This window comes from Chiloscyllium plagiosum, chromosome 47, assembly GCF_004010195.1.
Source record: "Chiloscyllium plagiosum isolate BGI_BamShark_2017 chromosome 47, ASM401019v2, whole genome shotgun sequence".
In the NCBI taxonomy this organism is placed as follows: Eukaryota; Metazoa; Chordata; class Chondrichthyes; order Orectolobiformes; family Hemiscylliidae; genus Chiloscyllium; species Chiloscyllium plagiosum.
Window position 1 is genome coordinate 8,142,232 of NC_057756.1, and position 21,614 is coordinate 8,163,845.

Here is a 21,614-nt window from a genome sequence, read left to right on the forward strand (position 1 = left end):
GGAGGGAAATATATCCTTGGTGGTGGGGTCTGTTTGGAGGTGGCAGAAATGACGAAGGATGATACAATGTATCTGGAGGTTTGTGGGGTTGTAGGTGAGGACCAGTGGGGTTCTGTCCTGGTGGCGGTTGGAGGGGCGGGGTTCAAGGGCAGAGGAGCAGGAAGTGGAGGAGATGCGGTGGAGAGCATCGTCAACCATTTCTGAAGGGAAATTGCAGTCTTTGAAGAAGGAGGCCATCTGGGTTGTTCAGTATTGGAATTGGTCCTCCTGGGAGCAGATGTAACGGAGGCGAAGGAATTGGGAATATGGGATGGCGTTTTTACAGGGGGCAGGGTGGGAGGAGGTGTAGTCTAGGTAGCTGTGGGAGTCGGTCGGTTTATAGTAAATGACTGTGTTGATTCAGTCGCCCGAGATAGAAATGGAGAGGTCTAGGAAGGGGAGGGAGGAGTCTGAGATGGTCCTGGTAAATTTGAGGTCGGGGCGGAAGGTGTTGGTAAGGTGGATGAACTGTTCGATCTCCTTGTGGGAGCACGAGGCGGCGCCGATACAGTCATCAATGTAGCGAAGGAAAAGATGGGGGGTGGTGCCAGTGTAGCTGCGGAAGATGGACTGTTCCACATATCCTACGAAGAGGCAGGCATAGCTGGGGCCCATGCGGGTGCCCATGGCTACTCCTTTGGTTTGGAGGAAGTGGGAGGATTGGAAAGAGAAGTTGTTCAGGGTGAGGACCAGTTCAGTCAGTCGAAGGAGGGTGTCGGTGGAAGGGCACACAGAAGAATCCATACACTAAACAAACAGTTCTTCCTAGCCATATCAGAATAAAAGACAGTAAGTACCAAAAACTTTCATGTACTTACCCCCACACTCTGGGTTCCTCAACTGTTCCAGAATCTTCCATCAGCCTCCGAAATCACTCTGGCGCCATTAACCACGCGACCGCGGCATCAACCGCCGCCGCGAACCATGACGTCACTTCCGCCCCCACCGAACTTGCAGCCTCCACCATCGCCAGGAAGACCATCGCCGACACATTCCTGACCTCCGCGGGGTGCACGGCTATCGGGAACAACACCGTTTCTTCCATCGCCACAGCCACTTGCGCCCCCAGTGACATCACTCACCTGCACAACGAACACGCCGCCGCTTGCGTCGCCACTCCCACGCCGATCGCCGTCACCACGCCTAGGAGTGGAGAGCTGCACGTTGCGAGGGTGAGAGGTTGGAGTGGGTGAGAGGGGTGGACAGGTTGAGGTGGTCAATGTCGCGGCGGCAGATGGCTATGAAGAGATCGTGGGAGGTAAGAGGCCAGCACGGGGTGTCCAGGTGGATGGGGTGTGTTGGAGGCGGGAGAAGGGGTCGTCAGAGGGTGGACGGGAATCCTAGTTGAAGAAGTAGGTGCGGAGGCGAAGGCGGCAGAAGAATTTTTCCCTTAATATTGTAACCTCCTTACCTACTACTCCAGGCCGATGTGAATAAACTTTAACCTTGTATGTATATTTTCCAGACCGATAAAAATCATACAACAATCGCCAATCATGCTTTTGCCAAATTGACTTTCAGGTGTAGGTGTGAATGTCAAATATAGAATTGTACAATCCCTGCACTTTAAAAGAGACCATTTGACCCATCCAGTCTGTACTGCACACCCCAAAAGAGCATCACACCAAGACACGCCCCTCCCAAACCCGCACAGGTCGTGGTGACCCTCAGGATATTACACAGCACCATTCAACTACATCCAATGATAGAACCACCCTATGATTATGTAGGCTTTGATTATTTGACAGCATGAGGAAAAATTATTTTTGAATTGTCTTAACAATCAACTTTTCAAAAACCACAACAAAAATCCCATGCTCCTTTTTGGTTTATTAATAAATCCATTTTCTTTAAATACTGGAGCAATGAGGTTCATGGGAGCAAACATATGACCGTAGTTTAATAAGCACATCCCCTTATCTGTATATTAATGGCACTGACATAATTGTCATATTAGTACCAACCTTTTGTTTTCTTGGGATATTTTCATAGATCGTTGATGATTTCTTATTAAATGGTGCAGCATGGTCTGAGAAAACAAGATAATTATTTTACCATGTATGGTAATTGCAGAGACATGGAATGTTAACATTTTGAAAGAAGCTTTTTTAGGCTGCTATGCCAGTGTCGCCTTTCAGTGACATCAAGTCAAACCTGTTGCCTTGTCATGTTACCACAGCCTAATCAAGTATTTATCCAATTTTCTCATGAGTTCCTCTCCATTTTGTTTACAGCAACATTTCAGTCTGTATGTTTCAGATTTGAGGAGCTCAAAGTCTGGAAGGAAAACGCAAAACCTCACAGCTCAATTGCATTTTAGAAGAGTAAAAGACTTACATCACAAAGATGGTCCCTTTTTCTCGAAAAGCTGTTCTTTGGTTCAAGGAGACTCTGTCCTTGACTTTTTACAGAGGGACAATAAACCTGGCCGGGGTCAGATGAGATTTCAGGCAAAATGGTCATGTTTTAGAGGTGACCTGTATGAAGAGAGGGGCATGGTCACCTCTCTAGCAGAGCTGAGCTGAGCAGTCTTAGTTCAGTCTTGAACTGGCAAGTTCAATAGGCAGTTGTGTGGAAAATCTCTCTCTTTTCTGCCCTTCAACTTCAACCTGTAAGCATGTGTTCCATTTAAACTGGGTTTTAAAGGGAGTTTGCTTATTGGGACTGTTGTGTACATTTGGAACAGCATAATTAAGTCAAGTTGGATTGGCTGAGTTCAGTAGGGGTTCTTTATTCTGTTCTTTGTGTTTCATTGCGCAATTTTGTGAATAAATTTTCGTCTGTTTTAAAATCTAGAGTCATAGAGATGTACAGCACGGAAACAGACACTTCGGTCCAACCAGTCCATGCTGACCCAGGTATCCCAACCCAATCCAGTCCCACCTGCCAGCACCCGGCCCATATCCCTCCAAATCCTTCCTAATCATATACCCATCCAAATGCCTCTTAAATGTTGCAATTGTACCAGCCTCCACCACTTCCTCTGGCAGCTCATTCCATACACGTACCACCCTCTGTGTGAAAAAGTTGCCCCTTAGGTCTCTTTTATATCTTTCCTCTCTCACCCTAAACCTATGCCCTCTAGTTCTGGACTCCCCAAGCCCAGGGAAAAGACCTTGTCTATTTATCCTATCCATGCCCCTCATGATTTTGTAAACCTCTATAAGATCACCCCTCAGCCTCCGACGCTCCAGGGAAAGCAGCTCCAGCCTGTTCAGCTCTCCTTACAGCTCAAATCCTCCAACCCTGGCAACATCCTTGTAAATCTTTTCTGAACCCTTTCAAGTTTCACAACATCTTTCCGTAAGAAGGAGACCAGATTTGCACACAATATTCCAACAGTGGCCTAACCAATGACCTGTACAACATGACCTCCCAACTCCTGTACTCAATACTCTGACTAATAAAAGAAAGCATACCAAATGCCTTCTTCACTATCCTATCTACCTGCGACTCCACTTTCAAGGAGCTATGAACCTGCACTCCAAGGTCTCTTTGTTCCCTAGGACCTTACTATAAAGTGTATAAGTCCTGCTAAGATTTGCTTTCCCAAAATACAGCACCTCGCATTTATCTGAATTAAACTTCATCTGCCACTTCTCAGTACATTGGCCCATCTGGTCAAGATCCTGTTGTAATCTGAGGTAATCTTCTTTGCTGTCCATGACACCTCCAATTTTGGTGTCATCTGCAAACTTACTAATGTAACTCTCATGCTCACATCCAAATCATTTATGTAAATGACACAATGTCGAGGACCCAGCACCGATCTTTGTGGCACTCCAGTGGTCACAGGCCTCCAGTCTGAATTGCAATTCTCCACCACGACCCTCTGTCTTCTACCTTTGAGCCAGTTCTTTATCCACATGGCTAGTTCTCCCTGTGGGCGGCACGGTGGCACAGTGGTTAAAGACCCGGGTTCAATTCCCACCTCAGGCGACCCTCTATGTGGAGTTTGCACATTCTCCCCATGTCTGCGTGGGTTTCCTTCCACCATTCCAAAATGTGCAGGTCTGGGTGGGTTGCGCTTCAACGTGTTGGTGTGGACTTGTTGGGCCGAAGGGCCTCTTTCCACACTGTAAGTAATCTAATCTGTATTCCATCAGATCTAACCTTGCTAACCAGTCTCCCATACGGTACCTTGTTGAACACCTTACTGAAATCCATACAGATCACATCTATTGCTCTGCCCTCATCAATTCTCTTTGTTACTTCTTCAAAAAACATGATTTCCCACGCACAAAGCTATGTTGACTATCCCTAATCAGTCCTTGCCTTTCCAAATACATGTACATCCTGTCCCTCAGGATTCCCTCCAACAACTTGCCCATCACCGAGGTCAGGCTCACTGGTCTATAGTTCCCTGGTTTGTCCTTACCACCCTTCTTAAACAGTGGCACCACGTTTGCCAACCTCCAGTCTTCCAGTACCTAACCTGTGACTATCAATGATACAATGATGATCTATCGATGATCTAGTTGTCAACTTAGCTTTCTTACTCCGGGTAATTTTCACTGTACATTTATCGAAACAATTTGCAAAGTTAGGTCTCATGTTGCTGCTTAAGCACACCTTGAGTGGTCTGGCCGAGTCCATAACAGTGTGGGGGCTTTTTGCAGGATTTTAAACAGCGAATGATAGGCGCTAGTGTCTTTATTTCGGGCGTCCGTTTGGTTGGGTAGACAAAGCTTGAGATAATAATGGCTCTTTCATTCGCCAAACGTTTTCTGGATGTGGATGCAGTAACTTTGGAGGTTTTGCAAAAAGTGAATAAGACCAAGTTGCAGGAATTAGCAGAGAAGCTCGAATTGGAACTGTCTGCTTTTGTGAGGAAAGGAGAGATAATTACAGCAGTAGCTCAGCATTTAAACTTGCCGCAGAAACCACCAGAATCTATAGAGATGGCAAGAATTCAATTCCAAATAAAGCAGCTTGAGTTAGAGGCGAGAGATAAGGAAAGGCTAGCAGAAATGGAACAGTTTGAGTTACAATGAAAAGCAGAAGAGAGGGAAAAAGAGAAAGCTTTTGAACTTCAGAAACTGACACTTAAAAAAGGAAAGTCAGCTTAAAGGCTGGAGATAAAGGCTGAAAGTGACCTTAGTGAGGAAGTAGTGTGAACTCATATGGAAAAGCAGAGAGTTAAAACAGTAAGGTTAGCAGCTAAAGTGGCTGATGATTATGAGCTGGTTCATAAAACATGGTTTGGCTTCCAGAATCAATTTCAGTCCATGAGGGTCAGAAATTGGGGCAAAGAGAAATCCTCACATGGAAAGGGAAAGGTAGATCTCAGTGAAGATCATAAGGATAATTTACCACAGGTAAAAAAGAAACCCTTAAGAGGGACAAAGAAATTAAATGGCTCCGGTGTTTTCATTGTAATAAAGTGGGCCACACGAAATCACAGCGTTGGTGGACTTGGAGAAAGCCAGATGTAGGGAAACCAGACAAGCATGGATGTTTTGTTGGACTAGTAACAAAAAGGTAAGTTAGACAACTGCTTCAGAGTGTACAAAATGATCAGAGGTTGAGTAAGGAGGAAGTGCTAATGCTGCTTAAGAAATATATTTGCAAGAGTAAAGTTTATTCACATCAGCCAGGAGTAGCAGGTAAGGAGGTTACAATATTAAAGGACACAGGATCCTCTCAGTTGGTAATGCTGAAGGATGAGGAGATTTGCATGCCTGAGAGACTATTGCCAGAAAAGGTACTGGTAACAGGAATTCATGGTGAGACAAAAAGTGCTCAATTATGCAAAGTGAGGCTAGAGAGTCCAGAAATAGTGCAGAATTTGTGGTAGGAGTACTGGACACACTCTTAGCTCCAGGAATACAATTTGTCCTTGCAAATGATATAGCTGATGCATCGGGAGGCGTGCTGCCTACTCCAGGTGAAACGCCAGGGGAGATGCAGACAACTAAAGACCTGGAGAATGTTTATCCAGGAAATTTCCCAGATTGTGTAATCACATAATCACAGAGGCACAAGTTGAAGCAGGAGAGATCAAAAGGCACGGAAAAGGAAGCTGAAGTAGTGCTATCCATAACTTCCTTTAATCAGATAAGCGGAACAGAGAAAGACCAAATAGGTAAACATTCAAGTATTTTTAGCTCTACTAAGCTGACTGAATTACAGCAAAAAGATGAGGAGTTAAAACAGTTATATCAAAAGGCATTTACTGAGAGAAAAAATGAATGCATTCCCTGAGTGTCAAATGATGTCTTAATGAGGAAATGGAGACCATTACACATTCAAGCAGATGAAAAATGGGCAGAGATTCATCAAATTGTTTTGCCAGTAGGATATAAAAAGGAGGTGCTGTAAGTGGCACACGAGCTACCACTTGGAGGTCATTTAGGAGTGAGGAAAACACAGGCTAAAATACAAAGTCATTTTTACTGATCTGGACTCTGCAAAGACAAAGTTGAATTTTGCCAGACATATCATACATGTCAGCTAATTGGAAAACCGCAGGCAATAATAAAACCTACACCTTCGATACCTATTCCAGCATTTGAGGAACCTTTCACAAGTGTTTTGATTGATTGCGAAGGTTCCCTACTTCAAATAAAAAGTGGGAATGAGTATTTATTAACAACAATGGATGTGTCGGCGAGATTCCCAGAGGCAATCCCATTACACAACATCACAGCTCAAAGGGTTGGAGAAGAATTACTTAATTTTTTTACTAGATACAGACTGCCAATAGAGACCCAGTCAGATCAAGGATCAAACTTCAGATCCAAACTATTCAAACAAGTTATGGATAACTTGGTAATAATGCAATTCAAATCTCTTGTGTACCATTTGGAATTGCAGACAGCACTAGAGAGATGGCATCAAACACTAAGGACCACATTGAAGGCTTATGGTCAGGATTATCCAGATGATTGGGATAAGGGAATTCCGATTGTACTTTTTGCAATCAGAGACACATCGAATGAATTGACCAAATTCATTCCATTTGAATTAAATTTTGGGAATGAAGTAAGAGGACCATTAAAATTGACGAAGGAGAAATTAATAAGTCAGAGTGCAGAGACCACCCATTTGTACAATGTGCCAAATTTTAAAGAACGATTAAATAGAACTGGAGAGTTGGTTAGACAACATTTAAAAGTATCACAGCATACAATGAAACAAGAAGCTGATAAGAAATCACAAGTTCACAATTTTGCAATTGGGGATAAGGTTTTGGTGGTTCTTCCAGTAACTGGTGAGCCTTTAAGAGCAAGGTTTAGTGGACCTAATCAATTTGAGAGGAAATTGAGTGAGGTGAACTACTTAATAAGGATTCCAAACAGGAAGAAATCTCACAGTGTGTCATGTGAATATGCTCAAAGGGTATTTTGATAGGGAAGGAAAGCAAGAGGAGAAGGTGTTGGTGATTACAGCACAGAAGGAAGAACAAAGTTCAGAGGATTCCGAATTGAACATTCCTCAAATCCAATTGGACAAATGAGGAAGATGTCAAAAATTGGGGTAAATTATTGAGTTATCTTCCATAACAAAATGACCTGAAAGAGTTATTACTGTCACACGGGGAGATATGCAGAAATAAACTGGGAAGCACTAACCTAATTGTGCAAGAATAAACAATATCCTTATAGGCATAACTCTCCAAAGTTGACACAGGTACAGAAGGAGATAGAGTGCATGCTCCCAGCTGGCATAATCGAAGTGAGTTACAATGACTGGAGCTCAGCCATAGTCAGGGTGCCAATGCCAGGTGGTACCCAATGGTATGTATGGACTATTGCACATTTAACGCTGTTACAAAGATCGACGCATATCCAATTCCATGGTTGGAGGACTGTGTTGAAAACGTGGGACAAGCACCTTACATTTCTAAGTTAGACTTGCTCAATGGCTACTGGCAACTACCTCTGTCAGAGAGAGCAAAGGCAATTTCAGCTTTCATAACACCAAATAGGCTATATCAAAGTCATGCCATTTGAGATGAAAAACGCTTCAGACACATTTCAGAGACTAATAAGGTCATTGCCAGATTACTCAACTGTGTGGTGTATATTGATGACCTGGTGATTTTTAGTCACTCATGGAAGGAACATTTACAGCATTTATCGGACTTGTTCAATCGACCTTGGAATGCAGGCTTGCTGGTAAATCTAGCTAAAAGTGAATTTGCCAAAGCCCAAGTCACCTATGTCCATGTTATTGGACATAGACAAATGGACCCACGGGATGCGAAAGCAAAAGTAATTGGGGAATATCGCACAGCGTTGATGGAAAAGCAGTACTACGGTTCCTGGGATTGAGTGGATTTTACTGAATGTCTGTGTCGAACTTTAGCAATGTGGTTGCTCCACTCACCAAATTGTTAAAAAAGGGCAAGAAGTTTCAGTGGATAGCGGACTGTCAAAAGACATTTGACAGCCTAAAAACTGTGTTAACCACTGCCCCAGTATTAGCCATACCAGATTACACAAAGCCTTTCACGGTGGCTATCGATGCCCGTGATGTGGGTGTCAGTGTGGTGCTCCTGCAGGAGGATGATGAGGGAATAGAAAGACCCAACAGGTATTTTTCCAGGAAGTTGAACATTCATCAACAGAAATATTCTGGGTGGAGAAAGAGACTTTAAGCTTGGTGTTGGCATCACAACATTGCAGTGTTTATATCACCAGCAATGCATCTTAGACAATTGTTATACACTGATCATAATCCATTGACATTTGTGGAGAATTTTAAGGACAAAAATGCCACACTGTTTAGATGGAGCTTGTTGCTGCAGCCACTTGATTTGACAATTGTACATGTGGCAGGTCACGGAAACGTGATAGCCAATGCTTTATCAAAACTCGAACGAGGTATTTGGGGGCAGGTGTGCCGTGGCCTGAATTTGCATCGGGTTGTGCATGTTTGCATGTTTATAGTGAATTTGTATGTATGTGTGTTTCGACTACCAACCAGGGTTCAGAAGGGTTAAAAATGAAGCTATCTTTTGGTATTGATTGCTCAGTTTTTTTAAGTGGGGAGGTGTCTCAAAGCTCACCCCTTTTTGTTCAAAAGCTGTTCCTTGGCTCAAGGAGACTCTGTGGTTGATTTTTTTCAGAGGGGCAATAAACCTCCAATCAGTCTAGTTTGGAATAGAGATGAAAAGGATTTTGAGAGGCCTTTAGTTTATATGTAAGCAATGAGACTTCAGGTCAAAGTGGTCATGTTTTAGAAGTGACCTGTATAAAGAGAGGGGAATGGTTCAGGGGAGCAGTTTTAGCTCAGTCTTGAATTGGGAAGTTCAACAGGGATCTGTGTGGAAACTCTCTCTCTCTTCTGCCCTTCAGCTTCAACCCGAAAGCATGTGTACCATTTATACTGGGTTTGAAAGGGAGTTTGCTTATTATGTTTTTTGTGTTTCACTATGTAATTTTGTGAATAAGTTTTATGTTTGTTTTAAAATCTAGTAGTCAACCTCGCTATCTTACTCTGAGTAATTTTCACTGTACAGTACACTTACTAAAACAAATTGCAAAGTTAGGTCGAAGCTGCCTGCTTAAGAATGTTTTGAGTTGTTTGGCCTAGTCCGTAACACTGAACTCTGTAGGTGCTATTAATTTAACATTAAATGAAATGTCACAGCTTTTCATTCTTGCTTCAACAAAATTCTTCCAGAACTACTTTATTCCTGTCAAATCTCCTTTTCATTCCATGATCCAGAAAAACCAACCACTATCCTTACCACTCCAATGAAATGCAAACTGATATCTCTGGAACTATTGTGGCAACAATTTGCTTCATAATATTCCAAGCAGTACCAAAAGACCTAAAACAATGGACAATTCTAAAGTCCAATATATTTACAATAACGGAGTTACAATGTATGAAACTTAAATGACCATTCCTCATTATTTTCTTGCTGGGTTTTGAATGGATTCTGTATGTCCTAAGTTCATTATTATTAGTAGATGCATTTAATATCGGCTGAGATTTTGAACTGTTTCAATTAAAGAACACAACCAAACAAACAATGCCAAGGATTTTTACTGCAATGTCTATGTTAACTAAGTAATAAGAGTCAAGATCAAAATTTTGATTTGGACGATACATTTGATATCCTGTAAAGTAGAATGATGATTCCTGGTTATCAATTTAATACACAAACGATTACGTTAATTATTAAAAATAATGGGGCTGTACCAGAGTTGATCAAAGTTAAAGGCTGAAATCCTGATTAGTGGAAAATAATTAGATTCTTTTCAACATCCATGTCACATAGTGCTCTCTATGGCACTAAAATCTATTAGGTTCTGATAATAAAGGAATATACAATTCATGAAAAATATGACAACAAAATGTGAAACTAGATTAGAAATAGAGACTAGGTTATTTGAAAATCATAATTTGGAGATGCCGGTGTTGGGCTGGGTTGTACAAACTTAAAAATCACACAACACCAGGTTATAGTCCAACAGGTTTAATTGGAATCACTAGCTTTCGGAGCGACGCTCCTTCAGCAGGTGATAGTGGAGGGCTCGATCGTAGTGGAGAGCCCTCCACTATCACCTGATGAAGGAGCATCACTCCGAAAGCTAGTGTGCTTCCAATTAAACCTGTTGGACTATAACCTGGTGTTGTGTGATTTTTAACTTTGAAAATCATAGGATACATATTACACAAAGGACTATGACTTTATCTCCTTCACAAATTAGCAACACTTATAATCATTAAAAACAAACTTGATCAATACAAATTCTAAAACTATCATTCCAAATAGGGGTTTGGATATGTTTTGCAATTACTTCAATTGGAATGCACATGGCAGGGATTGTTACCTTAATTTATCTTAATGTAAGTGCCAACGTGAAAGTTCAACAGTCAGTATGATAGATGGTTCATTGAATTAACTTCAAATCAGCAAACACTTTAAAGTTTTGCATTGCCATAGCAACATTGAAATAATGGAGTAGTTTACTTACCACATTCTCTTGAGCTAGTAGGTTGCCTTTGTGTTGCAGATTTCATTCTAAAGCAACATTGTCCAAAATTTAAAAATTAAATGCTTTTCATGACAATATTATGTTATAAAAACTATGACCTGGTACAGACATATTCTACTTGCCAATGTGTTACCGTTGATGAAACTGATTTTTTTTTTCAAAGTGTACAGTACAAATTTATTACTGGCTGACCACCTTCTGTATTAGGTATTGAGACACAATATTCAAATAATGAGGGATTGAACAAATAAAATGATCATAACACGAAGGCATAGCTTAAATTATTTTAACCCATCATTTACATTGTTACAATGGTTCAAAAATGAAACTTTGAAGTTACTTAGAAGACAAGTTAAATTGACGAAGTCTATGAGATTTTCTGAATTAGAGTTTCAGTATTGGAGATTTAAAACTATGTCACAGCATTAGCAAAAGATAATGAATTTTCTCTCGAACTAAAATGAGGAACTAACAAAGACAAAGGATTCTTTCATTGCAATATATAAAACATTAACATTCTCAGTATAAACATGCTTTACACTTATCTATGATTGATATAGAAATATTATGAATCAACTTTTTATAAATATACATTGTTCAAAATTACTTGGCCATAAAGAATTTAGCAAAGTTTAAGAAAAAAAGTTATACAATGTACTCACCTATGTGATTTAATTTTGATTAACCATACACTGATCCCACCAATAAAACCCAAAAAAACAAGTGATGAAATCACTATGCCAACTGTGACACCAACATTTGTTTTATGATCTGAAAATGCAACAGGAACAAATAATGAAACATCACATAACAAAATGGCCACAATTGCATTGTCTAGAGCTAATTGCCGCCTCAGTTGCAGATATGGTTAGCAAGACGTTAGCAAAACATAGCAGTAACGTCATGAGATCTATAATCATGATTTCAGCTAAATACAACTTGCTGACATTTAAATTCAGTTAGCAATTCTCAAAATTACTCAGCTGGTTCCTGTTTTAGTGAACGTACAACTGCTGTCAACTGTAAAAATCAGTACTGGGACAACAACTTTGTAGTGATGCCCACACTCCACGATAAATAAGAAAAAGAAAATTAACTTCTGAGTGACCCAGTAACAAACCAGACATTTAACGCTTTCTTTTACAGATCTCACAGACTGGCCAAGTGTTGAGTTGCTTTGATTGCAATCCCAACTACTTGCTAATTAGAATATCAAAACTCCACAAAAGGGGCATTTAGGATTGTCCACATCTGCTCCATTTTATTAATCAACTTCTTCTGCACTTTCATCAAAACTATAAATTATATTAGTGAAATATGGTTCCATTTCACAAATGCTTTCTCGCTCCATTTGATTATCTTAAAACTCCGAAGTGCCAGTTACTTTTATTCCCTGACAATGGAATCCAAATTCATTGTGTTTAGACAGGTTGCAAAATACAGAGTAAAGAAGTGGTTGTCCCCTAGTTGTTTGCAGAATCTAAACAAGTTTCATTTAATGGCTTGCTAAAGTTGTAAAGTGATTGAATTTCATCCTCATCAGTGGAATTCAAATACATATTTTTGTTAAGGAAAGATAATTAGTAATTGAATGTGTTTAAAGTGGAAATTGTAAACATTTATTTAAAGATGGACTTTAGTTTAAATTCACTTGCAGAATGCAAGTAACAGGTCTTAAACTGGAGTTGCAAATCTGAGTAAAGAACCTAGCTCTGATATCTGTCCTATATCTATCACCCCTCAATTTAAAGCTCTGTCCTCTTGTGCTAGCCATCCTGCTAATGCTCTTTGGGAGGGTTTACACTAATTCAGCAGGGGGATGGGAATTGGAATTGTAGTTCCAGTGTACACGAGTTGAGAATAGTGAGGCCATAAATCAGGTTTCAAGGTCACAAAGATGTACCAGCAGGCAGGGAGGTGGTTTGCAGTGCATCTATTTCAACACCAGGAGCATCCAGAATAAGGTGGGTGAACCTCAGTATGTGTTGGCACCTGGGAGATTGAAACTGGAGCCATTTCAGAGACATGGAAAGAGCAGGGTCAGGAATGATTGTTGCAGGTTCCTGGATTTAGATATTTCAGTAAGAACAGGGAAGGTGGCAAAAGAGGGGGAGGTGTGGCATTGTTAGTCAAGGACAATATTATGGAGGCAGAAAGGACATTTGATGAGGACTCGTCCACTGAGGTAGTGTGGGCAGAGGTTAGAAACAAGAAAGGAGAGGTCACCCTGCTGAGAGTTTTCACCCTCTCAGAGAGTAGTAGGGGCGTGGAGTGCCCTGCCTGCAATAGTGGTAGACCCGCCAACTTTAAGGGAATTTAAATGGTCATTGGATAAACGTATGGATGAAAATGGAAAAGTGTAGGTTAGATGGGCTTCAGATTGGTTTCACAGGTCGGTGCAACATCGTGGTCCACAGGTCCTGTCCTGCGCTGTCGTGTTCTATGTTATAAATGGACATAAGGAGTGTCAGGTCAACCATGATGCCACTGAACGGCAGACCAAAGTTGTGGGATCAAATGACATACTCCTGTTTCTATTTCTTTAGGTCTGAAACTTCTATGGATGTAGACCAATTATGAATTCTTCTTTTGCAAGTTTGCTCATGAAATCTAAGTTAAAATATTTGTTTTAAAATATCTCCGAAAAGTTCCAGTGATGTAGAGGAAAGAATTGCAAAGATGATGCTGAATAGGAGCGAAAGTAACAGGGTCATTGTTATGGGAGATTTTAGTTTTCCAAATATTGACTGGAAATATTGTTGATAGTGTGGTGCTGGAAAAGCACAGCAGGTCAGGAAGCATCCGAGGAGTAAGAGAATTGATATTTTGGGCATAAGCCCTTCATCAGGAAGCCCTTTCAGTCATAAGCCCTGAAAGGGCTTCCTGATGAAGGCCATATAACCGAAACATTGATTCCCCCCCTTTGTGGATGTTGCTTGACTGCTGTGCTTTTCCAGCACCACACTCTCAACTTTGATATCCAGCATCTGCAGTCCTCACTTTCTCTTAGTTCGAGTACTTTAGATGGTCCGTTTTTGTCCAATGTGTGCAGGAGGGTTTCCTGACACAGTATGTAGACAAGCCAAGGCTGCATTGGATTTGGCACTGGGTAATGAACCCGGCCAGGCATTGTATTTGGAGGTAGGTGTGCACTCTGGTGATACTGATCACAATTCAGTTATACTTACTTTTGCAATGGAAACAAATAAGTATGTACCACAGGACAAGAGTTATAGCTGGGGAAAGGCAATTATGATGCAATTAGACAAGATTTAGAATGCATAGGGTGGGGAACAAAACTGCAGGGGATGGGCACAATTGAAATGTGGAGCTTATTCAAGGAACAGCTTGATGTTCTTGATAAGTATGTACCTGTCAGGCAAGGAGGAAGTGGTTGAACAAGGGAGGCGTGGTTTACTAAGGAAGTGGAATCTCTTGTCAAGAGGAGAAAGGAGGCTTATGTTAGGTTGAGATGTGAAGTCTCACTTGAAAGTTACAAGTTAGCCAGGAAAGACCTAAAAAGAGAGCTAAGAAAATCCAGGAGAGGGCATGAGAAGTCTTTGGCAGGTAGGATCAAGAAAAACCCTAAAGCTTTCTATAGGTGTGTCAGGAATAAAAGAATGACTCCAGTAAGATTAGGGCCAGTCAAGGACAATAATGGACAGTTATGTGTGGAGTCCAAGGAGATAGGGGAGGTACTAAATGAATATTTTTTGTCAGTACTCACACTGGAAAAAGACAATGTTGTCAAGTGGAATACTGAGATACAGGCTACTAGACTTTCTGGGATTGGCAAAGTTAAAAATCACACAACACCAGGTTTTAGTCCAACAGGATCATTTGGACTAGCTTTCTAGCTTTCATACTAGCTTTCCCTACCACCTGATGAAGGAGCGGCGCTCCAAAAGCTCGTACTTCCAAACTATTTGTCAGAACTGCAAGAAGGAGGGTTACCCGACCAAGGAATGCAAAGATGCCAAGAACTGTAATCTGTGCGGAGAGGTGGGCCACGTGTACAAGGCCTGCCCAAGACGAGGGGCCACCAGCTATGCACAGATGGCCGGAGGTAGTAATGTGAGCCGTGGACTGCAAAAGGACCACAAACCAGCATGGGAACGGTGTCTGGGGGCACCCAGAGGGATGGAGCAGAGCAGACGGCAGCCAGCGGGGAGATGCAGCAGCCAATCCAAGCTCCCACAGGACAGGTGGAGGAAATGGAGGAGGAGTGAACCAAGGAGGCAGAGGAGTGGATTCCTGTAAAAACCAGGAAGAGGAAACCTTGCCAGGCCCCCAAAGCCACCCAGCAAAGGGGGAAACGACACCTGCACGAGAAGGATGCAGCCAGCTCTTCAGATGGTGAGGACGGGCTTAAGGAAGGTTGTCACCAGAGGAAGAGACAAAGCGCCACAGGGAAAAAGGAAGGCAGCACCGCCCAAACAGGAAATGATGAACCCTCTGAGGGGGCTGGTAACATTAAATCTGCTACGCAATGTGTCTCTATGCTGGCCTTCCTGGACAACATTAAAGCCGATGTCCTGTTTCTGCAGGAGTGTGGGATACCGCACCTCAGCAGCTACAGGAGATGGTCGAGCTTGTGGGCCCATGGGCCGTCAGTTTGGTCGGGGGGCAACGATAGCCGCGCCTCCGGCCTGGGTATCCTGTTGAGAGGAGGCAACTTCACCATCTCCGAGGTTAAGGAGGTGGTGGGCGGGCGCCTCCTCGTCGCCGACATCATGGACAGGAATGCTCCCCTGAGACTGATTAATGTGTACGCCCCAGTGGGTAAGAGGGAACGGTTGGCCGTCCTGCAGCAGCTTCCACTGTCGCTGGCTACGTCCAGGCCGGTCATTCTGGCCGGAGACTTCAACTGTATCATTGATGCAGATGGACGATCCAGCGGGGGGGACAGTAAACTGGACACCACGTCCAGAGCCCTGGTGGACACAGTAAAAGATGCCAAGCTGCACGACGTCTTCAGCACCCCTGCAGACGGAGCGCAGCGTAGATACACCTGGTCACGGGCAGACGGGTCTATCCGCTCAAGGATAGATTACCTGTTTGTGTCCCGAATGCTCTCCGGTCAAGCCGGTGTTCTTTTCTGACCACTGCCTCCTGCTGGCCGACTGTTACCTACAGGACGAGCAGCGGGCTGGTAAGAGAACGTGGAAGCTGAACACAAAGCTATCGACTCCGGGAAACATTCAGGAGCTCAAGAGGGACTGGGGAACCGTGAAGCCCCTCTTTGAGTCCCCAGTGGACTGGTGGGAAACAGTAAAAGAGAACATCAAGAGGTTCTTCATCATCAAAGGTGTTCAGGAGGCGAGAGAGAGGTGGTGAAAACTGTCCCAGCTCCAGGAAAGTATGCAGACCCTGCTCCTGCTGCAGACGATGGGGTTCGATGTCACGGAGGACCTCCAGGAGGTGAAGGGCCAGCAAGCCTCGCTCTTTGCCTCAGAGGCCTCTAAGATAATCTTCCAGTCCAGGGTCCGCTCGGTGGAGCAGGACGAGACGTGGTCACGTTTCTTCTTCCAGAAGGTGCACAAAGAGAGCTCCGTGCTCAGCAGCCTGAAGGAAGAAGATGGCTCGATAATGTCATCTCAGGCTGACATCATGAGGATCAGCAAATCCTTCTACGCCAGTCTGTATGACGCGAAGCCAACCAACAGCGTGGCCTCCCAGTTGTTCCTGTCCTCTATCATGGATATCTTAGACGACAGAACACGGGAGAGGCTGGGCCAGCCGCTATCTCTGGACGAGCTGACCAAGGCCCTCGAGTCCTTTGAAAAGAATAAAACTCCCGGAAGCGACGGCTTACCGGTCGAGCTCTATTCCGCTCTGTGGGACTTGATTGGCCGGGACCTGCTGGAGGTATATGTCAGTATGCTTCAGGCAGGTACCATGAGTGAATCCATGAGGAAAGGCATCATCACCCTCGTCTACAAGCAGAAGGGTGAGCAGGAGGAAATCTGAAATTGGAGACCAATCTCACTATTAAATGCAGATTACAAAATCTTGGCAAAGATCATCGCCAACCGGGTCAGGTCTGCTCTGGGATTGGTGATCCACCCTGACCAAACCTGGCTGTACCGGGCAGGAAGATCACTGAGAGTCTTGCACTCCTCAGGGATAGGATCACCTAAGTGCAGGACAGAGGGTTGGACACCTGCCTGATCAGCCTGGACCAGAAGAAAGCCTTTGACAAGATATCTCATAAGTATATGAGAGATGTTCTCTCCAAAATGGGCTTTGGGAGGGAACCTGCAATTAGATCAGACTGCTCTACACCAACATTGTCAGTGCAGTCTCAATCAATGGGTGGGAATCAGATAGCTTCCCAGTCAGATCTAGAGTCAGGCAGGGCTGCCCGCTCTCTCCTGCCTTGTTTGTGTGTTGCATAGAGCCATTTGCCGAGTCCATCAGGAAGGATGCGAACCTAAAAGGGGTGACTATTCCTGGCCGCGGGGGCCTGCAGGTTAAGGCCTCCCTGTACATGGATGACGTCACCATTTCCTGCTCGGATCCGCTGTCCGTGCACAGACTATTGTGCATCTGTGACCAGTTCTAATGGGCCTCGGGGGCCAAGGTCAACTGAGGCAAGAGCGAGGCCATGTTCTTCAGGAACTGGGCCGACCAATCCTCGATCCCCTCACCGTCAGGACTGACCACCTGAAGGTGCTGGGTATTTGGTTCAGGGGGGCTGGGGCGTGCGCCAAGTCTTGGGAGGAGCGTATCAGCAAAGTGAGGCAGAAACTGGATGGATGGAAGCTTCAGTCGCTCTCCATCGTGGGTCAAAACCTGGTTATCAGGTGTGAGGCACTGTCATTGCTATTATACGTGGCACAGGTCTGGCCTATTCCCAGAACGTGTGCCGCTGCAGTCACCCGGGCCATCTTCCAGTTCATATGGAGTTCAAAGATGGACCGGGTCCGAAGGGACTCACTGTATAAAGATCTGGACAACGGGGGAAAAATTACACCCAATGCCACCCTCACCCTGCTGGCCACCTTTGTGTGTGGCTGCATCAAGCTGTGCGTGGATCCCTGGTACGCAAACACCAAGTGTCACTACGTACTGAGGGTTCTACCTGTCCCCGGTGTTGCGAAGGATGGGCCTGGCCTCGCTGCCGCGGAACGCTCCAAGTAGTTGGATCATTCCGTATCACCTGTCCTTCGTGGAGAAATTTATGAAGAAAAACACTTTTGACCACAAGTCCATCAGGAAGTGGTCAGCACGTAGTGTCCTTGAGACCCTTCGGGAGAAGGAGAGGGCGGATCCTATCGAGCGGTTCCCTGAGCAGACTGTCAAAGCCATTTGGCTGAATGCCTCATCGCCAGAACTTTCCAACAAGCACCAAGACATGGCTTGGCTGGTGGTGAGAAGGGGTGGAAATGTGTTGCTGGAAAAGCGCAGCAGGTCAGGCAGCATCCAGGGAACAGGAGAATCGACGTTTCGGGCATTAGCCCTTCTTCAGGAATGGTGGTGAGAAGGGCTCTGCCTGTGAGATCCTTTATGCACACCGGACTCTCAGCCGCCCCGCACGCTGCCCTCGAAGTGGCTGCGGGGGGTATGAGACTGTCACACACCTCCTTCTGGAATGTGCCTACGCAGAAGAAGTCTGGAGAGGAATGCAGTGGTGTTTGTCGAGGTTCGTCCCAAGCAGCGCTGTGACGCGGGACTCCGTGCTCTACGGCCTGTTCCCCGGTGACGCACACCGAGACGAACTTCAACTATACCTGGAGGATCATCAACTCGATGAAGGACGCTCTCTGGACGGTCCGAAACCAGTTGATCTTCCAGCTGAAGGAGCTGATCCCAACTGAGTGTTGAGGACTGGCACATTCCAAGGTCCAGGACTACGTGTTGGACGCAGTGAAGCTTGGGGCAGCTGCCGCCAAGGCACGGTGGGGAAAGACCACCGTGTAACGTCTGTCTGCCAAAGAACAGGGGGCCCACGCAGTAAGTGGGCTCTGCTGGCGCCTCAGCTAAATATATGGATAGTAAATGTACAGACCTGTATATAGGAATGATTAATTCCGATCTCTGTATGCAAAGAAATTGAACATTTATGTATGTATGGCATGACCAACTGTACAAATTATCAAAATATTTTATGAATAAAATATATTTTTGAAATTTTTAAAAAAAAATTACTGCCTGCAGGATTTCCCTGGGGCAGGCCATTTCAATGTGACCTTCAGGAGTGTGAAGCAGCTCCTGAAGGTATTGAAGAAGAAGGAAGGGGAGCCTCTGTTCTCCATTTTGTTGGTGGTCTTGTGTGTGCTTCTTGCACAGAGGCGTCGGGTTGTTACCATCCATATGTACAAACCCCACGTCTCAGCAGCTGTTGTCCTGACCTTCCTGGGACAGTATGTGCAGGTCGAAGGTGACAGCATGGATGTGGTTGACCCATTTGGTATCTGGACCAGCAAACGGCAGGTCCAAGTAACGCTGAAGGTGGACGCCAGCAGGAACATCCTCCACCCACCCTCCAGCTTCGCATTCGGAGGGAGCAGGGGGCTACCTGACGTACGCAGGGCAGCTGAAAGTGTGCCGAACCTGTGGGAAGTCAGGCCACATGGCAGCGGACTGTAAGGTGACCATCTGCAGGAACTGTAAGCAAGAGGGTCACCTGACAAAGGACTGTAAGGAGGCGAAGAACTGTAATCTGTGCGGAGAGGCAGGTCACATTTACAAGGCCTACCCAAGACGGGAGGGAGGCAGCCACTTACACACAGATGGCCGGGGGTAGCAAGGTGAGCTGTGGACCCCAAAGACCAGCAAGGTCCAATCAGACAGCAGGGGGAACTGAGTCTGGGGGCACACAGAAAGAAGGACAGGCTGGAACGGAGCAGGCAACAGCCAGTGGATAGGTACAGCAGCCGACCCAAGCTCCGACAGGACAGACGGAGACAATGGAGGAGGAACGAACCAAGGAGGCAGGGGTGTGGATACCTGTGAAAAACAGGAAACGGAAAACCCGCCAGGTCCCCAAAGCAACCCAGCAAAGTGGAAACAGCAGCTGCACGAGGAGGATACAGGCAGCTCTTCAGATGGTGAAGACGGGCGCAAGGAGGGTCGTCACTAAAAGAAGAGGCAGAGTGCCGAGGGGAGAAAGGAGGGCGACACCCACCAACCAGGACACAACGCACCCTCTGAGGTGGCTGGTAAAGCCCACCGCCAATCTCCCCTCCCTAACTAGGTGAAAACCAGGAGATACCCAATGCCCCACAGCTCCACTTAACTGAGAGCAGCAATCCTCTGACAGCCCCGCTGTCAGACACAGAACTGGACTGGTCATGGCCCGATGACACCAGAGTGGGGAAATGACCCCAGCGAGGAACTGGACAGCTACCTCAGCCCTGCAAGTGTCCAGCAGTTCGCCTTTACCATGGGGACGCAGACATCTGCCACGGAGACAGTGGTAACTTTGTAAACTGTAAGATGGCCATTAAAATTGCCAGCATTAACCTGCATAGCATTTAATCTTCTATGCGAAGTGTTTCTACGATGGCCTTCCTGGCCAACGTTACAGCTGATGTCCTATTTCTGCACCTCAGCAGTTACAGGAGATGGTCAAGCTTGTGGGCCCATGGGCTGTCAGTTTGGTCGGGGGGAGCAATGATACTGGCCTGAGTATCCTGCTCCGAGGAGGCGATTTCACCATCTCCGAGGTTAAGGAGGTGGTGGGCGGGCGCCTCCTTGTCACCGACGTCATGTACAGGAATGCTCCCCTGAGATTGATTAATGTGTACGCCCCAGTGGGTAAGAGTGAACGGTTGGCCGTCCTGCAGCAGCTTCCACTGTTGCTGGCTATATCCAGGCCGGTCATTCTGGACAGAGACTTCAACTGTATCATTGATGCAGACGGATGATCCGACGGGGGGGACAGTAAACTGGACGCCACGTCCAGAGCCCTGATGGAAACTATCAAAGACGCCAAGCTGCACGACGTTTACAGCACCCCTGCAGACGGAGCGCAGCGTAGATACACCTGGTCATGGGCAGACGGGTCTATCCACTCAAGGATAGATTACCTGTTTGTGTCCCGGTCTCGGACAGATCCACCGACGTCAAGCTAGTGTTCTTCTCTGACCACTGCCTCCTGCTGGCCGACTGTTACCTACAGGATGAGCAGCGGGCTGGTAAGGGAACGTGGAAGCTGAACACAAAGCTGTTGACCCCGGGAAACATTGAGGAGCTCAGGAGGGACTACGCAGGTTGGAGAACCGTGAAGCCCCTCTTTGAGTCCTCAGCGGACTGGTGGGAAACAGTAAAAGGGAACATCAAGAGATTCTTCATCCTCAAAAGTGTTCAGGAGGCGAGAGGGAGGCGGGGAAAACTGTCCCAACTCCAGGAAAGTATGTAGAACCTGCGCCTGCTGCAGACGATGGGGGTTGATGTCACGGAGGACCTCCAGGAGGTGAAGGGCCAGCAAGCCTCGCTCTTTGCCTCGGAGGCCTCCAAGATAATCTTCCAGTCCAGGGTCCGCTCGGTGGAGCAGGACAAGACGTGCTCATGTTTCTTCTTCCAGAAGGTGCACAAAGAGAACTCCGTGCTCAGCAGCCTGAAGGAAGAAGATGGCTCGCTAACGTCATCTCAGGCTGACGTCATGAGGATCAG

General features: G+C 45.3%; 1 protein-coding gene and 1 long non-coding RNA gene across 3 annotated transcripts in view; both read right to left on the reverse strand.

Moving 5' to 3' along the window:
• LOC122544190 overlaps positions 1 to 11,650 on the reverse strand; it is a 13,313-nt gene extending 1,663 nt beyond the window's left edge. Inside the window, exons 1-3 of the long non-coding RNA XR_006310289.1 lie at positions 10,974 to 11,650; positions 2,377 to 2,516; positions 2,004 to 2,068 (exon numbers count right to left, since the gene is read on the reverse strand). This is a non-coding gene — a long non-coding RNA (uncharacterized LOC122544190). The remainder of the gene's footprint in view (positions 1 to 2,003; positions 2,069 to 2,376; positions 2,517 to 10,973) is intronic.
• Positions 1 to 21,614, reverse strand: part of LOC122544186 (immunoglobulin superfamily member 22-like) — a 789,994-nt gene that overhangs the window by 761,581 nt on the left and 6,799 nt on the right. The window lies entirely within an intron of this gene.